The 25,219-nt window shown below is 47.8% G+C and overlaps 2 protein-coding genes across 5 annotated transcripts in view; one reads left to right on the forward strand and one right to left on the reverse strand.

Moving 5' to 3' along the window:
• The window catches only part of LOC121020576 (uncharacterized), a 35,989-nt gene extending 30,521 nt beyond the window's left edge, over positions 1-5,468 (forward strand). Inside the window, exons 4-5 of the transcript XR_005786201.1 lie at positions 4,262-4,397; positions 5,271-5,468. The gene's annotated coding sequence lies outside the window, so the exon portion shown is untranslated. The remainder of the gene's footprint in view (positions 1-4,261; positions 4,398-5,270) is intronic.
• CARMIL1 (capping protein regulator and myosin 1 linker 1) overlaps positions 1-25,219 on the reverse strand; it is a 313,766-nt gene that overhangs the window by 226,728 nt on the left and 61,819 nt on the right. The gene's annotated exons all lie outside the window — the stretch shown is intronic.

Genomic DNA, 25,219 nt, shown 5'->3' on the forward strand with positions numbered 1-25,219 from the left:
CTCTCTCTCTCTCTCTCTGGCCCTCCACCACTCACGCTGTCCCTGTCCCTCTCAAAAATAAATAAATCAACTTGAAAAAAAAATACATAACCCACAGTTTTCTATTTCAGGACTTTCATTCCAAGGTAATCAGGACACACAAAGTTAAGAGAGGGAGGATGCCAAGGTTATCTTGTTGAAGAGAAGATACCGCAGTGCTGACAACAAAACAGACTTGAATGCGTACTGCATCCCACCCGGTACACAGGGACCCCATCGGTGTCACCAGACGCAGATGACACTCTTCTCTACGAACTGTGACGTATCTGCAGAAATCACTCGCACCTTTGGAAGTTATTATTTTTCTTTTTCATTTCCGAAACACTTCAGGTAGGCGTGATGCCAGTCCTGTGCGCCTGTGCAGGTTTAAAACCTTATGCAGACACTTCCTGGTGCTTCAAATACTGTAAGTCAAGCCCACCTTACTACCACCAGCTGCCTCTTCAAGACCCCAAAGGGACAAACTAGAACTTCCCTTCTCTTTCAAAACAAGCTGCTACTTCAGAAGAAACGAGGAAAAATAAAAAGGCCTTTCCTCTGTATTTTTTATAGAGGGATATACAAATATATAAACGACTGCTATTTATATAACTGGATATTCATTCCCTCCTCACATGCTCAGCACTCCCAACTGTGATTGTAAAAACGTACCTCTCTCTCAAATTTTCGTCCCTCATCTCAACCCAAAGTACTTCCTCTCACCCCAGGAAACTCTACCAGAGCAGTTCTTTTTGCAAATTTTGTATAATTATGCGGAGAAAAAGAAGGTGAAAGCCCCCCTCTCCCAAAGGTTTCTGCATACCACCTGAGCCCAAATCTTTCCCATCTCCTCCCTCCCTCTCCCTACCAGCGTGCATTTGGCTGATAGAAGGACCGATCCCTCCAAAGCCCCACTTTCTCATGGCATTCCTCTACTTAGTGATCAACTTCCTATCTCTGCTCTGTCCCATCCCAGGAAATGTCAGTCTGGCTTCCAAGGTCCCCCCTCTGTCAGAGTCCCCGCCCGGCCATCTGGGCTGGGAGAGCTCGCATCCCACACCCATTCACACTATCCAGCTTCCTCCTCCAGGATTGGCCTCCCCCTAGGCTACTCAACATTTCCACCCAATCTGCAAGGGCCTAGTGGCTCTGGTCCAGAGAGCACCACTCTGGGAGCACTACAGACACACAAGAATCCTGGATCCCTGTGTGTTTCAATACTTCTAGAAAAGCATCCTCTGCAGTCTGGTGGGGCTGGCCCATAATTTGGTAGGGAGAACTTAGTAAAAACTCAAACAGTGAATTAGGGTGACTAAGTAAAAACTACAAAGGGCAGGAAAACACATAACTTTTTGAATCATCAAGACTGAGATTTTTGGCAACTGAGTTACTAAAATAAATATTTTCGCCACTTGTAAATTCCTCAAGCAGGCTTTCTCCAACAATACACAAATCAAAAGAAACAAAAATACTCAAGTCCCAAATGCCCATGAAGCAGACAGAGGAAAGATAAGCGGAGCCCCCAAAAGGCCCTTTTGGAATACGGGTTCCTTGGGACCGTGGGCCATATACGTGCTGTGGTCCAAGGCATGAGCCAACATTTGGCAACAATGAGTGCACAGTCTAGACTGTGGCTTCCAAGAGGAAAGGTGTGTGCCTAAGTTATTTGTGAATTTCCAATGACTTGCACAGTGCCTGACACAAGAAAAACATTTAATAAATGGTTACTTAATAAAGACAGGCGTGTTTTGAACCTTAGATCCTAGCTTTAAAAAAAAAAAAAAAAAGAAGCAAACCCTATAAATGACATTTAAGGCTTATTTATAAACTCAATATGAAACATGAAATTTAATTCAAACAATAGAAGAAAAACCTTTCTTAAGCTTTTGGTGGAGCTAATTATCTGGAAATGTTGTCATTTACCTACTTTTAAATGTCTCCTTACCGTCCCAATCTAACAAAATCTGTTTCCTTTAGAGTAGGGGTTAGCAGACTACTTCAGAGAGCCAAAGCTGGCCCACCATCTATTTTCACAAATAAAATTTGTTTATTGCAAAACAGCCACATCCACCTATTACCTATATCTGCTTTCACACCACAAAGGCAGAATTGAGTATTTATGACAGAGAACTGACCCAGAAGCCTAAAATAATGGCTCTCTGGCCCTTTTACGGAGAGTTTGCTGACCCCTGCTTTGGAGCATCAGGTAACACCGAATAGCCAATAAAGTGTGTTTTATAAAATAACTCAGATGATTCACTGCCCTCAAGTGACTTACAAGTTAACTGAATACACTGTTTTACTTTTTGCTCATGATGGTTTTATTTACATCCTCAAAGCCAAAATCTACCAAAGACATGCCTCAAAAACTAATGGAAGTCAGATCATAAGGAATAGGGTTTCTTGCCACCTCGTGTATGTCATGATACCCTTAAAGCATGTCAGGGCCCTTAAAGATCAGAATAAATCCCATACAGTGAAGAAAAGAAAAGCAAATTAAAAAGAAGTTAAAAAGACACCAAAGCTATACAGATTGACCCAGGGAAGGCGGCCACACAGCATCGTCATCTCACCACAGACTGAGTCCGCGTGGTTTTTAACAAAAGGAGGTCTGAGAGACATGAATGAAATAGAACAAACCCTGGCAGACAGAGCAAGAGAACCTTCTGGGTCACTCACCCAGACCCAAGGGCGATCAGAGAGAAGTGCCCTTTAGGAAATACAGCAAGCCCAGCCCTACACGAAGGAGGCCGGACTGAAGAAAACACAAAGAGAACAGAGGCCCTTCCCCGTGATGAGTACCCATCACACCAGAAGGTCCACTCCACCCAGCCTAGGTAACTGGAAAGCAGCAAAACCCTGGAGCCCCCTGCACCCTCACAGCCTCCTCATTCTCAGGGCAAACGTCCCTCCTGCCAGCTGGGAGGTCTCCCCTTCCTCTGAAAGAAGCTGGTTTACTCCCACCGGCTCTATCGTCAGCCTTCTTCCGTCTACCCAAATTCCACCTGTCCTTCATGGTCACAGCCAAAATCCCAACCTTGGCGACCACTGCACCATCCACAAAGACCACCAGGTGGCCCACACCCCCGGAGCTGGCACGGGGGCCCCCGTGTTACATGATGTCTCCGTCAAGTGTCTCCCGTCCACATCACAGCGAGGCAACATCCCCTCTCTCCTTCCTAAAGCCGTGCGTGCGTCCCACAGCCCCGGCGGGACCGTAAGCTTCTAGAAGGCAGCTATATGTGTTTCCAATACAGAAGCCAATGATGACACTACCAGCAAGTGCCATTAGGCCGGTCAGGCCCCGTCCTCAATGCTTTGCAGTCACGATCTGATTTCATTCTCAACATAAGCCTGCGGGTGGCTGGGCATGATCGGCATTCTCCAGTGCTACAGTCAAGTGAAGAAGCTGAGACCAAACGAGTTACATTTGCTGGAGGCAAAAAGGCTAGCAGGTGGCTGTGCCACGATTCCAGCTGGAGCCCGCCTAGTCCCCGGCGAATGCCCTGAAGCTGTATCCTAACGCTCACCCAGGAGCTACTCGATGAGACTTTATCGAAGAGCGCCAGATGCCAAACTCTGGTTCAACTGCTGGCCGGACCTTCAGTCTTTCCGCTTCCTCCCTCAGGGCAGCCCGCGGGACGGCAGGCCCAGGAGGCCGGCCAATCTAGCATCCCTTCACCCCACAAACACAGAGACTGCACAAGTCCGTCAACGGTGAAGAGAACAACAGAGTCTTGCTTTACGCTCCACCGGGCAAGCGGATCGTACAGTCCCCAATTACTTTCCGCGCTCCCTTTTAAGAGCCAGGCCGTCCGTGTCGCCCTGTATGACGACGAAACTCATCATCAGGCTACCGACACATCCTCAACAAGAAACACACAGCGACGGAAAAGTAGGGCAGTTCCACTCTCACAGACGTGTGCAAGAAGGACTTTTCCAGAACCTCGGAGCTCCGGTCAATGGGGACACGCCTCTTTCCCTTCGCCCTCCCACCCCCATAGAGACAAAGGATTAGGGAAAACAGAGGCGCCCAGGTTCCCGTGCGGAAATGGGAGCTGCACACTTAGAAGCGCATGAAGAAGGTCCCCTATTGAGCTGGCTTCAAATGTCTAATTACATGCATGATGTAATGGCATGCATACGTGCTCTACCCCTGGTTTCTAATGAGGTTGGCAGGGAGACAGAAACTTGGCACTTTATTCTTCGTGTGATGTGCTTGTTTTTATGCTTACTGTAACAGCTTGCCGGGGGAGCACTGCAGAGAGAGTCTGACAGGCTTTAAAAGACGTGACGAGGAAGAACCGCTCCCCGTGGACGTTACGCACGTGGAAAAGGGCCAGGACCAGAAACTCCGTTAGGAAGAAGGGTTATCCAAGGTAAGCAGCGCCCTCCGTAAGGGGGAACCCTTGACGGCAACCCTCCCGCCTTCAGAGTACGATTGCGAGCTTGAACACCGGGGAGGTGCATGGGACAGGGGGGGAGCCACAGCTATGGGATCGATCTGAAAGCAGCTTTCAGCTTCCTTGCAAAAGTTTCCCCAGCCAGGGGAAGGATCCACGCCTACCAAACAAAGCGAGTGCTTCGGAGTCCCAGGCAAGAAAAATTCTCCCGATGAAAGAAACTTCGGTGAATCTCAGGCCCAGACCCTGGGAGGGCGGGACGCCAGCAGCTTATTTGAGAACGTGCCGCCTCCAAGCACAGCAGTGAGGAAGCAGTGAGAGGTGGCAGATGGGAAGGGGTGAGGGTGGGGACAGAAGCGCCACCCAGGCAGCTGTGGTGTCATAAACACGTAGCAGCCGATGGTGTAGACACGGGAGTCTCGAGCATCTGATTAACCGAGAAGCAGCTGTGGTAATTTGTGAACTGGCTTTGAAAAAAGATCCATCGCTTCTCGGCCTTTTGGCTGAGATCGAGTGTAAAAAAAGATCCCAGTACAGCATTATATTCAACCGTTGGGTAGGCTGTGACAATAGTCAATGGGCTAGGGAGGCCACCAGAGTGGAGACGCTCAGCCTTGGCCTGCTGGCGTGGGAGCACAGGGCCACGCTAGAGGCAGAACCAGATTATAATGAGGCCCTACCTGAGACTTCCAAGAAACATTCCCTACAACCGGGTCCAAGACAGATCCACCCAATATTTAAGTCCGGCCTTAACGAAGGCCTGTATAGACCCAGACTTAGTAATTTGAGTCTAAGCAGAGACTCCTAAAACTTCCAATGAGCTTGTTTGCTTGAACTCTCCCATTACAGCCCAAATAGAAAGGAGACGCCGTCTAATCACGTGGGCTTTTCAACTCAGCCCAAATATGTGGCAGATAAGGACCAGACGAAATTTCCCTTGCTAGCATCACATAAAGGAATCCCTCCGACCAGAATCACTTCATTATAATTCCTTCCTGCCAACCGATAATTGTACCATTCTACACAACATATATCATTCTGTGTCTGGTGTCCTGTAAGATTCTCAAGAAGTCATGGCTGCTTTGTCTCCCTAAATTGAGGGCCCACCTTTGGCCTCATTTGAGAACATCGATCTGTATGCAGCTGGTGCTTATGAGGAGGTGTTGGATGTGTGTTCAATGAGTGCTAAGTGTAATGTAACCCAAACGGCTTTGGAATTCTGTCTGAGCCTCTTCTCTGCCGCCGCCTACTTTTTCTAGGGCAGGGTAATGGAAATTAGTTCAAGAAACGGAAAAAGAGTGATTTCAGTAACTCCACTGAGCTGGTTTCCCTCGGGAAAAGGACAGCTAAACTGACTATTGCCAGAAAATAAACAAGTGCTGTGTGCCCTCTATTAGTTATTTAAATTTAGTAACACGCTCGCGGACAAACAGAAGGTGCTCGATCAGCTCCAGGGAGCACCAGCATACAAATGACCCGACTGTGTCTCAACTGCCTTCACACCTGTACTCAGAATTCTCTTTAGGGCTCAGCTGACATGGCAAAGTCTGAATCCAGTACAGACGGGGGTCTAGGGGTGTCTGTGGACACTGAGGGAAAGTGTGAGTTCTCTGGAAGCCATGTGTTCACACTTGGGGGCCTTCTCAAAATACACGTTCCTTGCTTGGTGCACGACGTTCTCCCTGAACTCTTTCCTTTACACGCTTTATCTTCCTGGCTTTTGTAACTCACCTAGGACCGCGTAACGAGGTGCCCACACAGCCACCTTACCAATATCGGGGAGTCCAGCGGGCATTGAGGGGAGAAGGGGTGCTAGTCTTTCCCTGGGAGCCACAGCCGCAGCCCCCCCACCCTCCACACCACTCCCAAACCACCACATCTGTCCCCAGGACACCGGACCCTCACCTGGCCTGGCGGCTCCCATCCCAACCCCGTGACGTCATACAGGCAACACTGCATTTTTTCAACCGGAGTATATATTACCCAAAGTATCCCTAGAGCGAGATTTCTTGCTTTTTCCACCCCCAGCCCTAACAGAAATAGCTCAGAAAAGAAAAACTGAAACCAAACGTTTATGGCCACATCACAGACTCTCCCTCCACCAAGGAAACCAAGGTCTACAGCGCTAGACCACAGCTCTTAAATCGAAGCATTGGTACAAGCTTCCCGAATGGATGAGGGAAACCAATTTTCACAGTAGCAGCGAACATGCGAAAATAGCGTTCTTGCAAAATTGAAGAATGTAGCCCGGCCCACACGCCCTAGAATACTAATGTGAGTAATTACACAGGTGGTTATGCAGACGCGGAATTCGTGCTTCAATCTGGAAGGAGGCTCAACATTTCCAGGATAGTTTGCGAGGTTCGATTACCGCGACCTGCTGGTTAATTTCCTTTATCTCTGAAAGAACTCCCCCCAAGTCAATCACTGTCCAAGGGGAAAGTCACTTCTAGAAACGTGTTCTACACAGGCAAGAATAAGGTACATTTACACTCCAGTGCCTCGACATTTGTAAGTCAAGAGCTGACCTGTCCAGCCGTGATTATTCTGTTGTGTCCTATAACTTCATTCGAACAAATCTTTCCTCTTCCAAACACTCATTTATTTGAAAAACCTCCATTATCTAACATGTGCCAAGCCCTAGTCTGAGACGCTGAGGCTACAGCAGTTAACGACATAGGCAACAGTCCTTGCTCTAAGGTGGGTTACATTCTACCAAGGGGAAAACAATGCAGGATCACATAAGTAAGACACAGGGCACGGCAGATGCCAATCAGAGTGTGATGGAGGAAAATAAAGCAAGTAAAGAGAATGGGGTGGGGGGCACAATTTTCAAAATATCAGGAGAACTACAGGGAAAAGGTAACATTGCAGAGACTACTTAGGAAGGTGAGGGAATGAGCCATGCCAGGTGGACGTCTTGGCAAAGGGGAACAGCGGGCTAGTTCAAAGATCCTGAAAGAGAGGCAAGTCTGGGGGGTGGGGGTGGGGGGGGGGTGCTGTGATCAACAAAAATCAACATTCTGCTAACTGCTTCATAAACTTGCTAAAAACTGCATCCCACGCAGAGATATCAAAAGACTTCACTCTGGCATTCGAGTTTTCTCTCAACTGTGTGATATCTGATGCTCCTGTGAGTCAGAGACATGCGTGTTTTGCCTTCCCGCCGTCCCTGCGTGCACTGACAGCTCCTTGTTTGCATGGAGTCAAGTCCCAAGGGCCAAGGGCTCCAGGAGTCTGTTTAGCCCCCTGCCCCTGAGGCAGAAATGCCCATATATGGATTCAAGACCCGCTGTACACAAAGCTCTAGCTTTACCCATCCCCCATAACCATTCTCGCCGTCGGTGTTCAGGTCAGCTCCAGAAAACGCTCAAAAGAGAGCTGAAAGGAAAAAATACCCAGTCTCTGCAACTTTTTTTAAAGTAATAGTGTGAACTTTTATATAGTTTTTGAACATGAGAAGAGAAAAAGGAGAACCGCGCATGTAAACAGCACGGAGTGTGAATTCCTAGAACCCAGAGGAAGGTCAGGCCAGAGCGAAAAGTGGCAAGGACCTCTCTCTGTGCAGCTGGACAAGGACTATGTGCAGCCTGGATGTGTTACTTTTCCCTTCAAAAGTTTCACTTCCTCGTTTACAAAAGAGAGGGCATAATCCCTATGGTGTAAAATTGTTGCAAAGACTAGAAACAGCAGACTAAGAGTGGCCAGGCTGTAAAAAGGTCAATTTTAAAAGGTTACTCCCGGGTGACTCCATTTATAGAACATGCTTGAAATGGCAAAATTAGACAGATGGAGAACAGATTAGTGCTTGTGAGGAGCGGGGGGCAGGGGACTGGGAGAGTGCTGGCTATGACTGTAACAGAGTACCGGGAAGGGTCCTTGTTCTGTACCTTGACTATGGTGGCAGTCACGTGTGATAAAACCCGCATAGCAGGCTCACACACACACACACACACACACACACACACACACACACACGAGTGCACGTAAAGCCTATGACATTTACGTAAGGCTGATCATTGTATCAATGTTAATTTCTTGACTTCATAGTATAATACTATCATGCAACACTGGTTATCAATGGAGGAAACAGCGTCAAGGGATCTATAATTATCTAAGAAAGTGTTTTTTAAAGCTCATCACTTTTTTAAAAAGTGCCCTGCTCTGTAAGTGGCCTATTGGACAAGTAATGGTCTTACCTATAGACCAGAACTGTGAATCCCTGCTTCTGGCTTTAGATTAGAGAGGAGACATTGAGCACAGTGCCTGAGTCAGGACACTCCGTGGGGGGCTGGGGGGGTGCTGCGGGAGGCAGGGCAATGCTGGCTATCACCGCCATCATCTTTGGACCCCAGCCCCTCAAAACCTCACCGATATCCACGCAAAATACAAATACTCTTTATATAACCAATGGAGAAACTTACAGGAATCCATTTACCACAATAGGCAAAGAACAGATATTCTGTCTCTGAATAACAAACACATATACACTATATACATAAAAGTCCTATGGAAAGAGACAGAAGAATACTTTCGTGATCTAAAGCAGCATGTTCCAAAGTGTTACCCAAGAAACACTAGTCCCTGAGATGCTCCCCCCCGCCAAAAAAAAAAACGTCAATCAGTCAATCAATCATCCATGGTCAAATAAATTTGGTAAATGCAGCATACAATGTCTCCCTCTGAAGTTTCAGTTAAAAAGAAAATCCCTGGCTCTGGGCTGATGGCTCAGAGCCTGGAGCCTGTTTCCCATTCTGTGTCTCCCTCTCTCTCTGCCCCTCCCCTGTTCATACTCTGTCTCTCTCTGTCCCAAAAATAAACAAACATTGAAAAAAAAATTAAAAAAAAAAAAAAAGGGGGCGCCTGGGTGGCGCAGTCGGTTGAGCGTCCGACTTCAGCTCAGGTCACGATCTCGCGGTCCGTGAGTTCGAGCCCCGCGTCAGGCTCTGGGCTGATGGCTCAGAGCCTGGAGCCTGTTTCCGATTCTGTGTCTCCCTCTCTCTCTGCCCCTCCCCCATTCATACTCTGTCTCTCTCTGTCCCAAAAATAAACATTGAAAAAAAATTTTTTTAATAAATAAATAAAAAGAAAATCCCTATCCAACTTCATTTAATCTGTTTTTCCCCAAATTTACTTGTTCACAAAATCATTTTTATTATGCCTACTGGCGTCCTGAGAAAACACTCCCAAGATCTAGGATTTTAAGTGTCATTCTACATCATTCAGCTACTCAATTTCTTCAGCCATCACGTACTTCAGGAAAGACACAGATGGTTTCTCTCCAGCCTGTGCAGTGTGGTCTTACTGTGCACAGCTGGATTTCAGTAAACGTTTGCTGAATTTGATTCAACGCAAGTACACTTCCAGGATGACAAGTCCGGGGACGGGAGAAGCGACCACTCCTGGTTTCTTTGAAACACCTCACTTAGTTGAGAACACAAAAGTGCTCCTTTTCTGGAAGTCTCTGGAAGTTTCTCCAACTTTCAGAGGCCAAGGATTTCCACTATGCCAGTGTCTCTTCCCGAGGGGCAGCCACTCACAGCCGAAACAGCGGTTTACGTCGTGAGCTGATAAGAAATAAGCTTACGGGAATAGGCTCATGACCAAAAAGGTCATGACTCAAAACTACAGACCTTGAAATTCCTTTAGCAGGAACACACAGTGTTTCATACCAAAAATAAGGAAAGGGCTCTAATTATACTTTCCTGGAAGAGGTAATGAGTTAAAAGTCTTACCATTGCAGGGGTTGGGGGGGGGGGGTGGTGGTGCCTGGGTTGCTCAGTCAGTTGAGCTTTTGAGTCTGGATTTCAGCTCAGGTCATGATCCCAGGGTCGTGGGACTGAGCCCAGCGTTGGTTCCCCACTGAACATGGAGCCTGCTTAGGATTCTCCCTCTCTCCCTCTGCCCCTCTCCTCTGTTCTCACTCTTGCTCTGCCAAAAGTCATATCATGAAGATGACTTAAGCTTGAATTTATTTTTTTTTTAATTTTTTTTTTCAACGTTTATTTATTTTGGGGACAGAGAGAGGCAGAGCATGAGCGGGGGAGGAGCAGAGAGAGAGGAAGACACAGAATCGGAAACAGGCTCCAGGCTCTGAGCCATCAGCCCAGAGCCTGACGCGGGGCTCGAACTCACGGACTGCGAGATCTTGACCTGGCTGAAGTCGGATGCTTAACCGACTGCGCCACCCAGGCGCCCCGACTTAAGCTTGAATTTATACACGAATTTCAAATGTCGGTGTTTGCTGAGCTCAGGCTTGGATGGGGGAGGGGACAAAGGGGAAATTCTGCATCCTAGGAAGGAACAGACGAAGAAACAGAAACAAGGGGAGGGAGAACTTATCCACCATCAAGCTTCCCTTAATCCACATTTGACCAGAGCCAAAGCCCCTGCTTTACAAGAACACATTTCCATTGACAGGAGTAACCCCACACTCCAACTTGCAGAACCATGAACTGGAAAACTGAGAAGAAATTAATCACAACCATTTTAAGACAATGAAATTAATCCGAATAATCAATAAGGGGAAAAAAACATTAGGGATTTTTTTAAAGCTCACAACGTATTTGGAAGAATAGACACTGCAAAATTAGCTCATTTCCATCCATCTCCTCTGTAAAGATGTAGAGAGAAGCGTTTATCATGAACCCCTGACATACTGAAAACAATGTCTCAATCACTAAAGGATAATAAAGCAAACGCACTGAGTGTTCCGCTCGGAAGGCACAATCATGCATTTTGGGAACCTTTCCAACTTGTCTGCAAACAAAAGGGCTTCAGATAAAACCTCAGTGTAACCCAAGCGGTCCAGTCCTTCGAGGTCACTATATAAAACTGAGCGATGGCTTAGATTCTCCATTTCCATCAATCAAGCTAATATTGCATGAATATGCCTGGCAGACTGATCCATTCTCAGTTAAGACTGGGTCTAATCCTAACACTTCAAATGAACTCCGATGCCCACGGTCCGTCCCTCCACTCTGTGTTCTCGGTGGCCCTCTCCTGCGGGGTCACAGGACCGGATCTGTCCTCGTGGCCACAATAATGGAAGCACCTCGTGCCCTGGCTGTCCCGGCCTTCTCTCGTTGGCCCAAAAAATAAGATGGAGGGAAAAATTAAGTATTTTGCGGAAAAAAAATAGTTTTTTCTGGCAACTGAGCTGAATTTGACACAACAACAAAAACGTGCCTATGGTTCAGCAGAGATCCCAGCGAGCTTCCAGAACTTGGGAGGCCCCCCCAGACTGAACAAGTCGGAGAAAAGAAAGTCAACAGAAAAATTCTAAACATGAGCCAAATAATAAAACCCCCTCATGGTCCATGAAAGTTTTCCTACAAGAAACTGAGTATCTTTTATATTCTCACTCCTTGCTGCCAGATGTTTTGTTCCCGTTTCAAAGGGAGAGAGCTAGTCGGTCTCCTTCCTTCCCTCCCACCCTCCCTCTGCACACAGGAAACAGGGACTTGCCTAAATTCCTTTTCACACTGATGGAAGAGGGGAAAGCTTAGGTACTCTGATTCCTAACCCAATGTCCTATTAATAGAATTTTAAATACTGTGCCATTTTTAAAACAACCAACCAAAGTGGAAGACAGTGAACAATGACTCCTTTGTGGCACTCCGGTCCCCTCACCCCTCAGGGAGGCTGATGATGTCTTACCTGGAGGGCCCCGTTGGACATGGAAGTACCTGCAAAGTGACAGACCCCGCCTGACTGCAGGAAAAAAAAAAATCTCTTTTTCAGTCTTTCAACATGCCTAATTAGGTCAATAAAGCCATGCTCAAAAACAAGTTAAACTTTTTCACTTAAAAAAAAAAAAAATAGAGCGGTGTTTTAAACCATTCGGCCGGCTTGGCCAACCCTTTCATTTACACGGTGGGAAAATGCCAAGCAACTGGCCCAAATACCCCCAGGGGGAAAGGCAGAGTCAGGGCCTCAGAAAGGAGGGGAGAGCAAAGCCTTGGGCTGGCTTCCTGGGCCCCTCCCTGTGCCCAGCAGGGCGCACAGGCAAGGATCCCCTCCCGGGGCTGCTTCTCTGCAGGAGGAGGAGCAGAGGGAAGGCAACCCCAGCATCAGGGAGAAATGCATTAGTATGCCACCAGAGCCCAAAGCCGGTGGGGTGGTCAGAGCTCCTGCTCTCAAATTCCAGACCCGAACCCACACGCCCGAAGGTCCGGGCTGAGGCCACAGGCTGAGCTCCCGCCTCGGTCTCGCTTGGCTGATCAGCATGTTTCTGTTGATCGCCAGGCGGCCTGATGGCTGAGGCCTCCCCTGTCCTGCCACGCGGTGGTGAAACCCCAGCTCTCGGCACCTTAAAGGCTTTGAGCACCGGCCCCGAGTGGTGTCAACACAGATCACAGAGCCCACGTCCTTCAGGCTTCCCCTTGTTGGCCTGCACGGGAGGGTCCCAGCCACAGCAGCATTCGCAGACTGCTGCCCCGCAGGAGCGAGCCAGGAGGGAGCCCTCTCTCTGTGACACCCAGTTAAGCCGGAGACCAAGGTGGCCAACCCTCACCCTGGCAGAAAGGGACAAACCAAGATCCCAATCATAAGTGCACGCACGGCACAGAACAAATCATACGGGGCATGATTATATGTTCACATTTAGTTTCCAAACTGGGTGCTGCACACACTAATCCTGGCAAAGATTATATAATAAAACTGTCCTCTTAAGAGAGTTCCACAGCACAGTGCCTGTCCACATGAACTGCATGTGACTGACCCGTGATCGCGGTTCCCATCTGTGGGACCCCTCCTTGCACTAGAGCTTATATACTATATTCCGCGGTTTTGCAACGCATTTCCTGGAATTATCTCTCAGAAATACACGGTGCACGCTGCCACTGTTTTGCTTAGGGGACCAGCCTTGAACAAGCTATCGATTCCCGTATAATCATCGAGTGACTACTTACACTACCTTAGAGATACATCACATCCTAACCTTATATGGTCTATGGCAGGCTTTGTAAATATTTTAATGTCGCAGCGTCATAGGTAATACGCTGATTCATTAATTTCCTAATTTTTAGTCTTATTTATGGATAGCATGTGCTCTAACCCCTAGAAAATAGAAAACCTATGTGTTTTTTACACATTCACAACGAAGTAACACCTCTTCTACGTTCACGTTCTTACTTTGTTTCTACTGTCTATCCAATACGACCAGAAATGAAAGTATCAGGGGCGCCTGGGGGGGCTCAGTCGGTTGGGCGTCCGACTTCGGCTCAGGTCGTATCTCGCGGTTTGTGGGTTCGGGCCCCACATCGGGCTCTGGTGCTGACGGCTCGGAGCCTGGAGCCTGCCTCAAATTTTGTGTCTACCTCTCTCTCTGCCCCTCCCCTGCTCACGCTCGGTCTCTCTATCAAGAATAAATAAACATTAAAAAAGATTTAAAAAAAAAAAAAAGAAAGTATCACATAACCACAGTGCTTCACCCAAAAATGAAACCCATCAAAAAATGACAGTCATTATAATACCGTTTGTTGATGTTTTTTAAGGCCACAGGCAAAACACAACCTAAGCTGTGCTCACAATTTAGTTCAGAAATAGTTCATTCACCTACCTATCGGATTAGCTAAGTTTTCTTTAATTAATTTTTATTGACAAAAGTGGTTTTTTAAATGCACGTAAGACACATCTCTAATACTCCTTATATGGACAAAATCAGTGACTAGGACAAGTCAGTCCAAGTGTTGGGGCTGCAAAGCTTACAATCAATTCAGTTTAACTGAAAAAAAAATTCATCCTGAACTGGTATATACCTCATAAAGCGTACGATTTCTAAGTCTGAGATGATCACACCTAGAAATCTGAAGTGTCCATAACCTTCCACCAAAAACAACATGCCCATTATCCTACATCAGCCCATCTGTAGCAAGCCAAGTTCAAATATTTGAAACGTTACTTCTATTACCACCTACTTGTTAGAAAGTCAATCCAAACTTAAGGAAATACTTGGAGCTTCTATTTCATTAACCACATAATTACAGGTTGTTTACCCCGAGCTGGGGAACCCACCCCTGCTCAGGATGAACAGGAAACAGAAGCTTCTCCAGGCTTATGAAACATTAAATAATTAGAATAGTAACACCACAAACATCTATGTTCTTTTAGAAGGCCGTGAGCTCGGCGGTACCTATTTGTGAACTTGAAATCTCAAAAGCACTTTCTCAACTGTAAAAAAGAAACAGACCCTGACAATATCCCCTCAACTAGGAAATCCCAATTATCCAATTCGATTTCGTTTATTCTAGAGGTTAGTCCTCCTGGGGAAAAGTCATCCGGTAACTGACTTTCCTCCACTCTTGATGGGCTGCTTGAGCCTCTCCGGTATGAAGACACAGCCTCCACCCCAGTCCGATAAAAAAAATCCCACTAAAACATTCCGAAGGGAGGCGCAAACCCACCTGCGCAGGTGAGAGCTGGACGTAAAGAAAAGCCTGCAAAGGGTCCCTGAAAAGAAGTCAGTCTTTCCCACCATGGTTGACTACAGCCTGCACGATCAGCATCGTTCTAAAGAAAGGTCAGCTGGACATACCACAGATTGCCAGGGTGCCTGCCTGGTAAACACAACTTAATGACTAATTCATGAATTCAAGAAACCACATAAAGTCTGGTAGCAGAAAGTCCGATTAACGCAAAATGAAACAACACCCGACACCTGTGATACAGCCCCAGCAAGACAAGGAGGTGGCTGTCCGGCGATGCTGGGGATCAAGGGAGCCACCATATGGGATATTTGGGAGGGAGAAGTGCCAGGAAAAACAACCTTGCACGTCTTTCCATGCAGGACCCTGTATTAAACTGAGAGTCTTTTCAGCTCAGTTTCTGGGGAGGTTTATATCCCACCAACTAAGAGGACCGCTGCCCCCGTGCCCAGCACACCCTCCCTTTAAACCAAATCTCTGGCTTTTCAAACCCCAGGTCTACTCAGACTCCCAGCTGGTGGGCTTGTCAAAACTAGGACTGCTTGCACTCACTCACTGAATGGCTGGCCCAGAAGTCTTACAGGGGGACATCTGACCAAAAGAGCCTCTTTCCAGTCCCAGAAGCCTCAGGAGAAGCATTCTGTAGGAGGGAGCAAGCATCAGGGCAGACAGGAAACAGTGTCTCAATCCACCCCACCAGGAAAGATAGTCCGCAAACAAAAAAAGAAGTTCTAGAAACTTCTAGAAGAAGTTCTAGAGACCTCTTGTGCAACAATGTGAATATACTTACCATTGGACTGTACCCTTAAAAACGGTCAGTATGGTAACTTATATGCTTTTACTATGATTTTTTAAAAATAATAAAAAAAAGGCTATTCAGCCAATGCAGCATCCAACACCGCACAGAAAGCCAAGGAGAAAGCGACAAGTCAAGATGGCAGCAGGCATCCACCCAGAAAGGTTTCGAGGTGCTTACTCACTCGCTGATTGGACAGAAAACAAAGGTCGTGAAGAGGAAGGCAGTTCTCCTGGCACCTTGTCCGTAAGACGAACAACAGGAGGGGGCATTCAAGCCATTGACAGTCCCTTCCTTGGCCCATCTATGTGGTCCTAACATCAGAAGCATCTAGGACATCAGCGCTGATTCTGACGTCTACATAGGAGCCCAAAGGGCTCAGGGCCCTAGAGCTGACATGCTCGTACCGAGAGCTTTGCCACTGGGACTCTGGCTCTGAAGAGGGTATCAGGGTCCAGATCTACACCCCTCCAGAATATTGGTAGGAGGGTGCCTGTCAAGCAGACTTGCCAACCTGATCAAGGTGGCTTCCCGCGGAAATCGATGAAAGCGTAGGAGAGTCGGCTGAGGCAAATGCCAGCCGAGCATCAAACTAGGTCCATGAGTAGAAACGTCAGGGGTCAGATTTCAAAGTAAGAGAGAACTTTAAAATGACTGAAAATCTGCAACAGTATTATACTCTCCTCCCTAGGCAGTGAATGACATCTCTGGAAATGGGGAGTAGAAGCTTTTGATTAGCTGAGATGCTGGGTTTATTAGGTCCTTCCTAAATCAAGCTTCTGGGGTACGTGAGTTGGGAACGGGTTTGGCTACAAGCAAGAGAAAACCCAATCACTTCTTATGTTTTTATTCCACCGTCCGTAGCGTGTTGACTTTTATCTTCACGTGTGTTACCTTCTGGCCACAAGACAGAAGCCCTACCTCCCAGCTCAAGCCCATGGCGAAGGCAAAAAAATCTGAAAACGGGAAGGGACGGCTCCTGAATCAGAAAGACACGACCTTCTCAGAAAGCCTCAGCGTACTTTCCCTTTTATTTAATTGGCCAGAATGTATCACACGGACATCTCTGGGCCAGGGTTTCTCAGCCTCAGCCCTAGGGAGAGTGTGGCCAGATCATTCTTAGTTGTAGAGTGCCATCCCGTGACTTACAGGACGTTTACCAGCAGCCCTGGCCTCTACCCCACGGATGCCAGCGGCACCCCACCCGCAGCAGTGACGATCGAAAACGTCTCTAGACACTGCCAAATGCATCGTGGAGAACAGAATCACCCCTGGTGAAGAACCACTCGTAGACTAACCTCCACTCCATAGGATGAGACAAGGAGGGTGGTGAATGGGGTAGTCAGCCAACCAAGGGTTTCTGCCCCTAATGCTTTATACATTTCTTCAATGTTTTCAGATGAGCTGCCTTGCTACCGTACCAAATATTTTGGAAAATCTGAGAGAAACATACAAAATGCTTCCACATTAAAAGTACTGACAGGGGCGCCTGGGCGGCTCAGTTGGTTAAGCGTCTGACTCTTAGTTTCATTTCAGATCGTGATCTCACACAGTTCATAGGATCGAGCCCCACACTGTCAGTGCCGTGCAGAACCTGCTCGGGATTCTCTCTCTCTCTCTCCCCCTCTCTCTCTGCCCCTGGCCTGCTTGCACGCACTCCCCCCTCTCAAAATAAATAAATAAACTTAGAAAAAAAAAAAAAAAAAACGAGTACTGACAAAGTTTGAGAAATCGAGATTGAGGCAAAAGAACCAATCAGGAAAAAATACACAGTAAAGGGCTAAACCGTAGAGACAGGTGAGACAGCGTTCAGTTGGCTCAGATCAGGAGAGAGAAAAGCCCACAGGAGAGTGGCCTGGAGTCCTTAAGGAAAATGTCACTTCAGAGGCAGAACCTGCATCTGAAGACTAGAAATGCGTTGACAAGTGGCTGGTGGAGAGGAAAACAACAACAGGGCTCACAAAGGGAGCACGTTACCAGTTCAGGAGCTACTCTCCGACAGACCCAGGTTCTCACAGCTTCTACAGCTGAGGATCAAAGAGAGCCAATTAACTACAAGAGTATCCAGCACATGTTAAGCATTCAACTGTTAGTTTTCATTATTAGTGTGTTTATTACAAAGTTGTAATACGATAGATCACTTAGCATAAGAAGCACACCTCAGGAAGAGAGGCCACCTGTGGGAAATCAGAGGGTTCCTCTTACGATGGCTGTGGCATCCTGAGCAGAACAACTAGGGCACGTACTTGGGGGACAAAGTCAGGCTCCTGATGGCCGTGAGATAGAGGCTGGCTGAGACCCAGGCGGGGCAGTGGACGAGAACCACTGCAAAAGCTGGGATCCCTGGGGGATTTCTAGCAAACTTCGTGGCCAGTGGCTGTGGTCACGTTAGTCATAAGGCTTTCCATGTTATAAAGGAGTTTTAGCTTGCAAAGCATTTCTGAATAATCTGCATGTAACAAGCCTGTCCACAGCCACTAGTGATCTTCCCGAGCGACAAGGGTTCTATTAACCATTTGAAAAGTCACCGCCAAGCCAAGTCAAACTGCGGGAAGATGGGGTAGGTGCAAAACTTGCCTTCTAGTTGTGACACAGGGGACACGGATGTCAGCTACAGAATAATTCGTACAGGATCTCTGACAGATTTAGGGGGAAAATAGATCAGCCTTAACACACGCAATTACACACACAGACACACACACACACACACACACACACACACACACACACACACACTTCCAATCTACGCATTCTTATCTGCAGGGTGGCCCCCAATGGAACTTGCGATTCCCAAACTCCTAGCTTCTGGGTTGTGATTCCTTTATGACCAAAGGCAAAGGAAGAAAAACACATTAAACTAATTCTTCCCAGAAGCCTGTCTTCACTCAGGGTTTCGCCAGCAGCTAACTTGTACACATGCTCCCAAGGGTTATGTACATGAATCAGCTATGGAGTTTAGTAAGTTTCATAAGGCACATGTAATGGTTTGAAGACATGAAACACGTAGCCACATATAGAAACATATCTCTGCATCTACACAGATATAGATACAGCTCACAAAGCACCCCTGTGTGTGCCTGAAAACCACAAAGGGAAGGGCGAGGTCACTCGCAGGTCAGCGTTTCCCAGTGCACGGTGCGGGGAAGTGCACCGGTCCTCACCCCGCCAGCGCCCGCTGCCTGGGATCATTTCCGCAGAATCACACAGACGACGTCACCCTGTCTTCATGACACAGGCTCCCAGCGCCTGTAAACACTCAAGGTGTCGAGCACTTTCCGAAATGGCACATCTGTCATTTCGTCCGCTGCTGGGCTTTACCAATTATTGAGCGTCAACAACAGAAAAGGCTAATGTGTTTAGAATAAGAATCCATGTCCTGTATTCACCAGCAGTGAACAGAAGAAAAAGCCCATTTATAGAAGGTATTCTAGTAGAAGAAACATCGTGTCACAAAGCAAAAAGGTGGCTTTTTGTGATATTTTGGGGGCAGTCTTCCTCCTAGCACGCAGAGGCGGTAAGTGAGACTTTCCCCTCCTACCAGGAATAATTAAACATAAACACCATTTACTGTATCGACGGTGTGTTCTCAAATAGAACGCGGGACATTTTACATGGTGTTTCCCCAACCTCCACGCAGTCGCACAGACTATCCCTATGTCACAGGGCAGGGCTCTGAGGCTCGGGGAGGAAAATTAATTGACCCAAAGTCCAGCCCTGGAGCCTGAATTGCAGCGCCCCACCACTAAAACAACTAACCGAGAAAGCAATTTTGTATCCATCTAAACGCACCGAATGCACAGCACAATACCATATATACGTTAACGAAGCATACATTTTATCACAGCCAAGAGTTGTAAAGACAAGTCCCCGTTCACAGTCTGTCCACATTTGTTCTCTGTAGCCTACTCGGGCCAGACCTGGAAAACAGGCCGCGTGCCCTTTCCGTCTAGAGCCTCTCCGTCCAACGGAAACAAAGTGTGACCTGTGTGTGTGAGTCTGAGTTTTCTCGCGGCCCCATTTTTTAAAAGTTAAAAAAGAAAGATGAAAGCTACTTTTTTTTTTTTTTTTTTAGTGTTTATTTTTGAGAGAGACAGAGGACGAGCAGGGGAGGGGCAGAGAGAGAGGGAGACACGGAATCCGAAGCGGGCTCCAGGCTCTGAGCCCGACACGGGGCTCGAAGTCCCAAACCGCGAGATCGTGACCTGAGCCAAAGTCGCTCAACCGACTGAGCCCCCCACGCGCCCTTGGAAGCAACTTTAATAAGTTAGTTAACCAAATATCTCATACTGGATATTAGGTTATATATCCAAATATTATTACCATTCAAGCCTGTAATCGGCAGGAAAACTATTAGTGAGACATTTAAGATTCTTTGGTAGCAAGCCTCTGAAATCCCGTGTGGATGTTACGCTTGGAACACACAGCAGCTCTCACCAGCGCATTTCAAGAGCTCAGCAGCTGTTTACGACTGGCGGCTACCATACCGGCCACACACATCTAGACCGTTAGCGCCCCGCACACGTACAACAGCCCTTTAATAACCTGTCCTGTGTTCCTGCACCGATCCGAAAAGGGAATGCTCTCCTTGTGCCTAGACTTACAGACTCCTGGGGTGAGATCACTACTGGAATCCCAATCTGGAAGTGCCTTCCTCGATCCACCCTGTGACTTCCACTTAACCCTTTAAATACAGTGCTCTGAGCCGTGTTCAAACACAAATGGCCCCCCAAAGGAGCTGCACGCTGGGCTCCACCTGTCCCTGCCCCTGAGGTCACACGGAAGGGACAGACCGTGCGGCCAGCAGGTGAGGACGGGGCACAGAGGACCCAATGAGATGGTGGGCTTTCGGCACCCCCTACCCTCCGATCCCGTCACAAGCCCTGGTCCCAGAGACCCTTCTCCTCAATCACCTAGAGGCGTCATTTCAGGAACTGTGACTGTCGTCCGGAAACACGAGAAGGAAACACCGGGGCCCCTGATTTCCCACCTGACAACCTAAGGCAGCACTGAAAACTCAAATGCCCCCAGGGACCGGCCCCACAAATGGGCCTGGGGGGCCAGAGGAGCCCGTGCGGGCCCAAGGAGACCGTGCCAGGTGGGACAGCGGCCCCAGTATTGCCAGATTATCGGATTTCTCAAGAGTTGCAAATCTGGCTTGTCGGGTAAATCACCTGACTTTTAAGTGCTGGCCGCCCCTACCACTGTAGGGAAGCATGGACATTTACACGGGCAGTCGCTACAGAGCAGACACTATCTGGGGGACTGTGTCGCACCCCGGCGTTCGTGGGGCACAGTAAAGCCACAGGAAAACAAGGAGGGGACGAGAGTTGGGGGGCTTCTCCCACACCTTCTGTCTGCCCCACGGAGGAGGCTACTCACGCCATGCCGTGGGAGTCCTCCCCGAGACAGAGGATGAGGAGGGCGGAGACGAGGCAGGCTGGCCACAGCAACATTCTAGAAAGTACGTGGTGTGACAGGAACGGGAAGACACTTGCCCACAGAGAAGGGACAGCACCTCCTGGGGCCCCATGATCATCCCAGGTGGTGAGCAGACCTGGGGCAGCAGGGCCTAGCAGTTTCTTTAAAAAGGAGCCCAAGGTATAGATTTTTCTGGAAGATCTAATTGTTACACTTTGAGAGCCAACTCAAATCCCATTTCTAACACAGTGTAGGCCAAACTCAGCCTCCAGGGTCACCCTGCTGTGGCCCCCAGAGCAGAACATCTCCAGAGTCCCACCAACAGCCCCGACAGCCCAGCGCCTTTCAACCCGCCGACGCTCACGATGTCACTACAGCATTAACTTAACCCCTTTTCTCCATCCACGACAGCTTTGAAAGAGGTGCTGTTGATTACATGGAGACTAGGAGACAAATGACCATATGACACATGGTACCCTGGACTGGATCCTGGATTTCAAAAAAGGACAGCAGGGAAAAAACTAGTAAAAATCCAAATGAAGTCTGGTCTCATCAACAGTATTGTATCAATGCTAATGTCTTCATTTTGGTAAATTTAGCACAATTAAGTAAGCTGTTGACACTGGGGACAGCTGGGAAAGGGTATGTGAGAATGCTCTGAGGGACCTTGGCCTCGCTTCCACAAACCCAAAATAATTGCCAAATAAGATGTTTAAAAAAAAATTCATTGAACTGTACCCCCCCAAAAAATGTTAATTTTATAGTGTGTGAATTTCTAAAATTAAATTTTTTTAAGGTTTTATTTGTAAGTAATCTCTACACCCAACGTGGGGCTCGAACACACAGCCCTGAGGTCAAGAGTCACATGCTCCACCGAGGGAGCCAGCCAGGCGCCCCGTGACATGTTCTTTAAAACTTGCCCCGAATCTTCATGCTGGTAGACTGGGTGACCAAGAAAAACCAGAAGAGACTCTGTCCTTTGCTTTATAGTTTATGTGCAATAAAGCAGCCGGGCACAGAATCAATGGACTTTTAATAGAATATCAAATGCCTGAATTTAGGTAATTATGATTAATTCGGCTTGCATAGGGAAAGTCGCCAAACACTCCATAGCTTTTTGGATTTAGAATATAAATTAGCTCACAACTGGACGACTGGGGACACGATTCCCCAAACAAAAGAGGCAGAACTGAAGTAATAAATACAAACGCTCTGGCACAGAATGACACAATCTGTACAACAGACGGATATCAGCACCCCTTAGAAATGAGAATATTAACGTAAGTAACGTACGGTCTATTTGAAGCGCCCAGCACCAACGAAAGCACATCAGGGTCCAACACCCGTATATCATCACGTTTCAATTAGACCCTCCAAATCTTGGTTTTGCTTTTGGAATAAGGTGGGAAACGTCTAAATAAATAAACTGACACCATTCCGAATGCAGGTGCAGAGCATTGTGCCTTGAATGGAGTCAATTCCCTTAAATGAAACAGCATTAAAACCCGTACGCACTCCTTTCTATTTGCACTATGTCTGCCTTTCCTATTGTTATGGTCTTAAATCAGTTTGACGTATATAGTAAATATACTTTATAGAAAACAGGAAATAAAATAATTTGCTTTATTAGTACTTTGTGGCAAATAGACTCACGATAACTTTAGGTCAAAAGAATGCCCAGAGCAAGAAAGGATCATTCTTCTCCTTAACAAATATTTATGAGGCTCTCCCATGAAGCAACCTATGTTCGGGTCCTGGGCATAAGCAGTGAGCAGAAGGGAGACCTCTGAGCTCTGGGAACTTACACCCAGCAGGAGGGAGAAGACACAAGGAATGAGATAAGCAGACAGTCCATTAGATGACGCTAAACCCTAAGGAATAATCGAGTCGAAAGAGGAGGTGGCAAGGAGGGGTGTTCCCCGTGAAGATGGGGGAGGATCAGTGGAGCCCACCCGAAGAGGTGACATTTGAGGAAAGACCCGGAGGAAGTGAGGGAGCCAGCCAGGCGGTGTTACGGCTGGAAACGAGGCGAGTTCCAGGCGGAAGGAACCGCAGATGCCAAAGGGTGGAGATGGCAGCCACCTAGACTGTCTGGAGAAAGAACAAGGAGGAAAGTGGAGGAAGCAAGTAAGAAGGGGGAGGGGGGGGCGTGAAGTCAGAAGGTAACGGAGGGTGAGATCACACACCACGTTGCGAGTCGGAAGAAGAAGGACTTGGCTTGGAGTCTGAATGAGACGGGGAAGGGGTGCCCAGGCTGGAAGATGATGGCAGCCTGGACCAAGGCTATAGAGGACGGGTAACAGGAAATGGATTCTGACCCCAAGGAAAGTAGCGCCTATAGGATTTGCTAACAGGGTGTGAGAGGAAGGCAACTGAACGACGACTCAGGAAGTGGGAGAAGGGAATGATGCTAACAAAGACAGATGGGGTGCGTGGGTGGCTCAGTCAGTTAAGCATCCAACTCCCGGTTTCGGCTCGGGTCATGATCTCCCGGTTCATGAGTTCGAGCCCGGTGTCAGGTTCTGCACTGGCAGTGTGGGGTCTGCTTGGGATTCCTTCTCCCCCTCTCTCTCAAAATAAATAAACATTTAAAAAATTTTTTAAAAAGGGGCACCTGGGTGGCTCACTCAGGTAAGCATCTGACTTCGGCTCAGGTCATGACCTCGCGGCTTGTCAGCCGCCCCACATCAGGCTTTCTGCTGTCAGTGCAGAGCCCGCTTCGGATCTTCTATCTGTCTCTCTCTCTCTCTATACCTTCCCTGCTCGTGCTCTCTCTAGTTCAAAAATAAAGAAAAATTTTTTAAAAATTAAAAAAAAAAGAACGACTGTGGAGGCTAGCAGATTGGAGATAAAAGGACAATAAGGATTTCCCTTTTGAATATGTTATGGTTGGCTTTTTTGTTTGTTTTTAGTTGGTTGGTTGGTTTTGTTGTTATTTTAAGTTCAAGCAGTTGATTCTTACTTCCAGTATTCCCGAATTTACAATCAAAGAACTGACAGGATACAGTCTCAAGATCCATTCGGAAAAGGCATCATCGGCTCTTGGTTTTGCCACTGACCTGCCTTTTCCAAAGCCCATCCCACCCCCACACCCTACACCACTCTCCCCTTCCCCACAAAATCATGAGGACTCTTCGGCAGTATTAAATTTTGATTACGATCAGGTAACCATCCAGGCAATTTTGGCCCCAGACTGCCTTCCTTGCCTCTAGAAACTCCTTTACACCCATACCTCCTTGTGTAACCCCCAGAAGCAGTCTTCTACAAAGGGTCCCCTAGAAACAACCGCCCAGGGAAACAGACACTTGAGCAGCCTCGAGGGGGACCGCAGGCAGATTATGTTTGAAATGCTTATTAGACACATCAACTAGAGATGTCTAGCAAGCAGTCAGGTGCAGGAGTCTGGAGTTTACGGGAGCGATCCAGGCAAGAGATATAAAGGAAGATGTCTTCTTCACACAGAGAGAGTTGAAAGTCTGAGCAGAGATAGAGAAGAGCGACAAGCACCCTCAGGCACTCCACTCGTGTGTGGATAGATGAGAAACCAGCAAAGCGGACTGAGAAAGACCAGCCAGAGAGGGGAAAGGAAAACCAGGAGGGGTGTGCCCATGCAGTACGGTGGGGAATCTATTTCGAGGAGGAGAAAACGCAACGTGTTAAATGTTGCCAGCAGGTGAAGAGAAGATGGGGCCCCTGACCGTGGGCTGTGGCAGGGAAATGTCACTGAGCAGAGACAGCAGAGGCTGAGCAAGGGCGAAAGCCCCCCTGTCACAGGTCCAGCACAGAACGGGAAGGGAGGTCTTAGCCATAACGAATACGGACAACTCACCCAAACCTGCTGCTGCGCGAGGCAGAAAAGAAATTGGCTGGTGGCTGGCTGGAGGGGAAATCAGAGCTCAGAGAGGATGTTCTTATTTAATAGGAAAAATAATAACTGGTATGCCCGTGGGAATTCAGGAAGGAAAACGGATACGGGAAGGGAGGGGCAACTCTGTGTGACAACGTCCTTGAGAAGGTAGATGGAGACAGAGGCGGGGTGCCGCGTGCAAGGAGCTGGGAGCTCGGGCACAGACACGGGTGGGCAGCTGGTGCACCGGCAGGAGCACGTGGATGTTCTCTTCTGATTGCTCCTGTTTTGCTAGTGAAGAAGGAAGTGG

This window comes from Herpailurus yagouaroundi, unplaced genomic scaffold, assembly GCF_014898765.1.
Source record: "Herpailurus yagouaroundi ecotype Mexico unplaced genomic scaffold, PumYag 250, whole genome shotgun sequence".
Taxonomy (NCBI): Eukaryota; Metazoa; Chordata; class Mammalia; order Carnivora; family Felidae; genus Herpailurus; species Herpailurus yagouaroundi.